Source organism: Octopus bimaculoides, chromosome 18, assembly GCF_001194135.2.
Source record: "Octopus bimaculoides isolate UCB-OBI-ISO-001 chromosome 18, ASM119413v2, whole genome shotgun sequence".
Lineage (NCBI taxonomy): Eukaryota > Metazoa > Mollusca > Cephalopoda > Octopoda > Octopodidae > Octopus > Octopus bimaculoides.
In genome coordinates this window covers 5767183-5774749 of record NC_068998.1, presented here as the reverse complement: position 1 = coordinate 5774749, position 7567 = coordinate 5767183, and the positions used below count along the sequence as shown (strand labels likewise).

Genomic DNA, 7567 nt, shown 5'->3' with positions numbered 1-7567 from the left:
CAATCAACCACCATCACCACCACCAACTCAATATAATTAGTTTTTCCTTTTATTTTTTTCACTTGGAACCTCCTTCCTTCCCTTCTCTCCCCATCCTATCTCTGCCTTCTAACTCAATCAATCTCCCCCTCCCCCTCCATCCGTTCATCCACCCATTCATCTACCCACTTTTCTACCTGTCTTGTTATTTGCTTCACACACACACACACACACACACACACACGCACTCACTCACTCACATTCAAGTACACATGCTTTTTATGCAAAGGGATTTGACCTTACTGCGCATGTAAATCATTTCAGTGTGTTTCTTGCATGTTGTCCTAGGTCAGATTTTACAAACAAGAGCAGGTGTACTCTACACATAAAATGACATACGTGCACGCATGCATGTGAGTGTGTGTGTGTGTGGGGGGGATATTACCCGAGTATACAATAGGAGTGAGTCAAGGACCTAAGGTTTCCTGTCAGAAACACATTTTCAAACTTTGAAAGGTGTTTTGCTCAGTAATTTTGTTTCTGCTGGAAAACTATGAACAGACACAAAAATTAATGATAATAATACCATTTTTTCTTTCTAGTTTTGTAATTTTAACACAAGGTTAGCAATTTTGAGGGGAGGGGCAAGATGATTATATCTGCTCCAGTATTTGACTTGTACTCTATCATATTGACCCGTAAAGGATGGAAGACAAAGGATTTGAACTTGGAACATAAAGAACCAAAAGAAAAGTCACTAGGCATATTATCTGACATGCTAAACGATTCGGCCAGCCCATTGCCCACTTGTCAGTTGTTTGACCTTAATCACTTGGGCATGTCCCTTGGTGGCTGGCTGGCAATATGTGGATCTCTGATCATGAGTAGAAGTAGCGGGGGGGGGGCATAATATTGATGGACTCTCCCGTCAAAGACAACTTATGAGCTTTCAGCTTTTTGCTGAATGACTCACTCAAATGATTTGTTCATAGTGATCAAAATGTTCATGTCACCCATTAGCTCACCTTCTACATCAAATCGGCATTACCTGAACAGGTGCATGGTGTGCCATGCATCAGGTGTCAAAGTGATTGTAGAGCAACGTGAGATGAAGTGCTTTGCTCAAGAACACCATGCACCACCCGGTCTATGAATTGAAAGCACGATCTTGCAGTTGTGAGTGCCACACTCTAACCTCTAGGCCATGCACTCTATAATAATAATGATAATAATAATAACAGATAGAAAAATAAAGGCCAATAGGCCAGATATAGTTGTCAGAGATCACACTTGCCCAGGGTGCCACACAGTGTGACTCAACCCAGAACCATGTGGTTGCGAAGCAAGCTTCTTACCACACAACCACTGTGAGTTGCAGAAAAGATCAATTCCATCTTTCGGTAGATATCTAGCATCATCATTTGAATAAAGATGAGTATGAATTTCACACTCACCATTTGTAACGATAATTATAAAAGGTAAGCTAACTTGGATCCAAAAGGTAAAAAAAAAAAAAACCCCAACAAAAACAAAAACTAAATCAGAAAAAATACTGAATGAAGAACTCAAAGTTAAGAAGGCGAAACAAAACATGAAAAACAGACATTAAGAACAACAAATGGTAGAATATGATGTAGAATGGGTATTGACTTTTTTTGTGAAGTAGAATAGGAATGTGGTATTGTGATTGACACAAGGAAGAAGTAACAGGAAGAATTTTGGTAGAATTTATTACAGACTGTAAATAGATTTACTTTTTGTGTTTTGTGTGCGAGTGTTGGCACCAAAAATATTCTATGAACGGAGCAGGAGGTTAAAAAAACAAACAAACAAGAACGCATCTTTGGCTGTGCGAGTGAATATGTATGTATGAGAGAGAGAGAAGGGCGTATGTGTGTGTGTGTGTGTGTGTGTGTATGAGAGAGAGAGGAGTGTGTGCGGATGTATTTGTAGAATGTGTGTTCATCTGTGGACGTGGATGTGTATATGGGACTGTGTGTGTGCATATATGAATGCAGGTCTATGAGTGTAGGTCCATGTGTAATATGTGTTTTGGCGGTGTGTGTATGTGTGTGCACACCAATGTGCAAGTGTGTGTTTACGTGGATACCTGTGAGTAGATGTGTGTCTATGTGTGCATGCCTGTGTGTGTGAATTTATAATGTGTGTGAGTCTGTGAATATGTGTATGCGTGAGTTCATGTGTGTGTATTCACAGTAATTGTGTACGAGTGGCTTATATGTGTGTGTTTGTATGGTAAGTATACGTTCATGGTTTTCCATAATTATATATACATGTGTGTGTGCGTACGTATGTGTGTGTGCATGTATGTATGGTAACGTGTGTTTATGCGCAGGACTGTTTTTCTAATTATATACAAGTGTGTTTTTACAATTACCTGTGTATATTAATGTGTGTGTGTGTGCATGTAAGTGTGTGTGTGCGTGTGTGTGCTTTTATGAGCTTTTGGTTTTCTTACTGTAATAACATGTGTGCCTGTGTTTATAAATATGTATATATATGCTTGTGTGTGTGTATGTGTGTGTGTGTGCTTATATACCTGTGTGTGTGTGTTTTTAAAGACTTGATTTTTTCTGTAATTACATGCATGTGTGTGTGTGCACGGAAGGGAGAAGGCATTCATATCGAAGTGATAGAGTGTGAGTGTGTACATGTAGAAAAATGTATATGTGTGCATGTGGAAGTAAGATAATGTGCAGGTGTGTGTGTGTGTGTGTGTGTGTGTGTGAAAATAACAGAATGCATGAATGTGTGTGTGTGTGTGCGTGGAAGCATAACATTGTATAGATGTGTGTGTGTGTGTGTGTGTGTGTGTGTGTGTGTGTGCATAAGAGAATTTACATGACCGCAAGCACATGTGTGTTGTGTGAGTATGAGCATGTATAATAATAATGATGACGATGATAATGATGATGGTGGTGATGATGCTGTGATGATAAAAATAATCTAAATATAACGCAACAAAACTAAAAATGAAAGAAAAAAACCACGCAAATATACTTAAAAACAAAGATATATATAAACATTTACATATACATACATACATATACGTACACACCTGTATACATATACATACATATATACACACACACACACACACCTGTATACATATATATACATACACACCTGTATATATATATACATACATACATACATATATATACATACACATCTGTATACATATACATACATATATATACACACACACACCTGTACATTATAAACACATGTTCCTATACATATATATACACATATATATATATATATCATCATCATCAACATATTTAACATCCACTCTCTCTCTCTCTCTCTACACACATACACATGTACGTAGGTAAAAATATTTAGATGAAAAGAACATAAAATAAAACAAAATAGAATAAAAAAAACCCAGCAAAGCAATACTAATGAGAGAAACTAGTAACCGACTAGCCTACAGGTGAGACAGACTGAATACTGGGGAATCCAAGCAGAAACCCTTCAAAATGATCAGCCCCCAATTTGAGTGAAAGAACTTTATTAGATCTTAGACCAGTTATAACATATAATAGGCTTACTCAAAGTACAAGCGTATGCATATGTTTTATGAGATATGTAGACCACAATCACTTGATCACATATAAAGAGGAGTCAGAGTGAGAGTCAGAATGAGAGTCGGAGATGCCAATGGTACAGGAGTCAGAGTTGAAGTTTCTAGTTTCGACTCCACAGCCCCTGGCAGGAACTCACATTCCCAAACCAGCGAACCAACCAAGCCTCTGAATAGCTGGATTACAGCAGCACAAATCCATATACATACATACATACAGAGAGAGAGAGAGAGAGAGAAAGAGAGAGAGAGAGAAAGAGAGAGAGAGAGAGAGAGAGATGGTACAAGCGCCTCTTCTTATTCCTTCCTACATAATAGGATTAAAGAGTTAACACTGGCTTATCTGCCCTGACTGACAGCCATGCTAATGATAGCAACACTTCAGAATTGTCGACAGACAGATTTGCATTTATTTCCAATGCAATCCATTTCCTACGGCCTTTTATTTATATTTTTAATTGTAATTATCTGCAATGGAATGGTAGAAGCAAGACATGTAGGCAAATGTGGTGTGAGAACATGGATTTCGATTCTCCATAAGAAGTGATGCTGGTGGTGATGGTGATGATGATGGTGTATGGTTATATGTAATGTTGATATGGCTTTGGTACTTGCATGTGTGTGTGAAGATGTGTGTCTTTTCATATTTTAACACTATTACATAACTGTAGACACACACACACACACACACATACATATATATATATATATATATATATATACACCACACATCATCTTCATCATTATAATTTAACATACGTTTTCTATGCTGGCATGGGCTGGACGGTTTGATAGGGGCTAGCTAGTTGAAGCGCTGCCCAGGCCCCCTGACTGTCTCGGCATGGTTACCACTGCCCTTCCTATGTCTATTTTTTATATCAAGCTTTACAATGGTGTCATCCAGTCAATTGTTCATTAACTAATACATCAATTAAGCCATCACATCATCTTTATAACCAGAGAATGTTTAGAAGCCATTTGGAATGGAGTAACTCCACTCAAGAACAGAAATAACAACAGTTACATACCTTATGGCACACCACAGGTTAGAGGTAAATTGTCTTTTTTAACTCCTTAGAAATACTTTCAAGTCAGCTGACCCTAGAAAAATAAAGAAAAGAACAATATTGGAACCAGTTTCTTTTATCAACACAATGCTATAAATTTGAAATGGGCAAGATGAGTATAGCCAATCGAATAACCCTGCCTCCCCTAGTCTATTACTGGTACTTATTATTGTCCTCAGAGGGTTGAAAGCCAAAGTGGACAACAACAGCTAGAGTTTAGCTTCAGAACATACAGAAAGATGAAATTAAATACTGTAAGGTATCTAGTCTGGTGCACTACCACGTCCAGCATCCTGCTGCTTTTAGGAACAAACTAGATAATTAAGGTAATTAATATATGTAACATAATCTGCCACAAAACAGCAGCAGTGGTTGGATTATTTATCTAAAGGCCTCATAAATTCAAACTGTATTTGTTTCTAATAAATTCTATAAATGGTTTGTTTGCTCTACATGTAAAGATTGGTGGCATTTGATTTTGACTTCAGCATCGAGAACACCAGTATGCTGCAGAGAACATGTTGCTTCCATCAATTAATACGTAAAATAAAATCCAAAGTTTCCCACGCAGTTACCATAAAATACGAGATTCTAAATATAGACCTTAAATCAAGTCTTCATAAACAACAACAACAACAACAATAACACAAGGCCAGTAATTTCCGGGGTGGGGATAAGTCTATAACACCAGCCCCAGTGTTCAACAGCGTTTCATCAGTATGGCCGCAGCTCAGTGCTGAAACTACAAAAAAAAAAAAAAAACCCACATCATCAAAATTTCGAAACTACAAAATAATGCATGATTAATTCAAACCAATATTAATAAATAAGCATTACATTATTATTATTATTCATGTCACTGCTTGGAATCAAACTCAGAATCTTGGGGTTAGTAGGCCGCACTCTTAACCACTACGCCATATGTCCGTGGGTAATTATGGAGTAAATTTTAGGGCTTATAAATCTAATATTCTCCTATCCTTCCTTAATACCGGTTCCCATATGCTATTCATATCTGCATTAGGTCTCCTTAGGAGGTTGTTGTGTCCTAGCATATGTGCTGCTTCTTTTAGTTTTCATATTTTCCAGTGGTGTTCTCTGTCTATTATTTTAACTTCGTCCCACAGAGGGAGGTGGTCTCCATTTTGCCATACATGGTCAGCTATACCCGATTTATCAATACTTCCTTAACTGCCCACAGCATATGGCATAGTGGTCAAGAGCGCGGGCTACTAACCCTAAGATTCCGAGTTTGATTCTAAGCATTACATGTAACAGAATAATCTGAATGCCAAAGGGTTAAGGATTGTCACACCTACGCACTTTTCACATAAGAGGGATTGATTCGTTCAAAATGTTGTTGTTCTTGTTACACGCCTGTGACCTTGTGGTTATCAAGAAACTAAAATTAAGTTTTTCTTTTGTTGTGCTGTTACTGTCATCATCATCATCATCATCATCATCATCATCATCATCAGTGTTGTTTCACAGACTGCAAGCACCCCTCTTAACACATTTAGTATAAGCTGGAGTACCTAACGCACAAATCAATACATCATAGCATTTGATACCCTTAAATATGCATAAGCATTTTCAAGTCTATAACTGTAACATTTGACACATTTCGATACATGTAAGTGCTGGAAATCAATACAGGAAAGAGAAACAAAACAAAAAAAAAACAAAAGAAAAAAACACACTTGACACCCTCCGAATGTTCTGGTGACATAGATTAACAACTAATGGATTAAGAATATGCTTTAAAACAGCTGACAAAAATAACAAAAAACAAATAAAAATTTGAAAATACAAAACATCCAGTAAAAAAATAAATAAAGTTGATAAAAGAATACCCAAGGAAGGGTGAATGTTAAATCGATCAAATGTATTTGATTTAAGACTACGTCTAGAGTTGTGGAGGTGCAATGGCCCAATGGTTAGGGCAGCGGACTCGCGGTCATGGGATTGCAGTTTCGATTCCCAAACCAGGCCTTATGAGTGTTTATTGAACGAAAACACCTAAAGCTCCACAAGGCTCCAGCAGGGGTGGTAGCGAACCTGCTGTACTCTTTCACCACAACTTTCTCTCACACTTTCTTCCTGTTTCTGTTCGGTTATACCTATATTTCAAAGGGGGCCAGCCTTGTTACACTCTGTGTCACGCTGAATCTCCCCGAGAACTACGTTAAGGGGTGTGTGTGTGTGTGTGTGTGTGTGTGTGTGTGTGTGTGTGTGTGTGTGCGTGTCTGTGTGTTTGCTCTTCACCACTGCTTGACAGCTGGTGTTGGCACATTTACATCCCTGTAACTTAGCTGCTTGGCAAAAGAGACCAACAGAGTAAATAGCAAGGTAAAAAACAAAACAAAACAAGTACTGGAGTCAATTTGCTCAAACAAAAATTCATGAAGGTGGTGTTCCAGCATGGGCACAGTCGAATGACTGAAACAAGTAAAATACAGAAGCTGTTCATATCCTTATTGCTCATACTTTTGCTCTGTGGTTCACCACTAGTAATACTCAGTGAGTGTGTGTGTGTGTGTGTGTGTGTGTGTGCGTACAAAGGCTTGTGAAACAGTGGGCCCTTTGTCTCCAATCATTCAATATACTTACTGTTTAGAGGTGTGGAGGAGAGAATGACAGATTGATGGTATAATATTAATAATCCTGTCTTGCAGTATATGTTATACACATGAAATGGTGGTGTTTTGGCCAGTCTCTCATATTTCAATGTTTAGGACAACTTAATATCAAAATGCTCACAAATACAACATTGTGTTTGACACACAAACACACATACATGTATACTCATGTATGCATATACACAGATGTGTGTATATATAAATATATATGTATATATATATGTGTGTATATATATATATATATATATATATATATATATATATATATATAT

At 37.5% G+C, this 7567-nt stretch overlaps 1 protein-coding gene across 3 annotated transcripts in view; it reads right to left on the bottom strand.

Moving 5' to 3' along the window:
• The window catches only part of LOC106870038 (N-acetylglutamate synthase, mitochondrial), a 91802-nt gene that overhangs the window by 35816 nt on the left and 48419 nt on the right, over positions 1-7567 (bottom strand). For all 3 annotated transcript variants that reach the window (XR_008265844.1, XM_052974196.1, XM_052974195.1), the window contains exon 2: positions 4618-4690. The gene's annotated coding sequence lies outside the window, so the exon portion shown is untranslated. The remainder of the gene's footprint in view (positions 1-4617; positions 4691-7567) is intronic.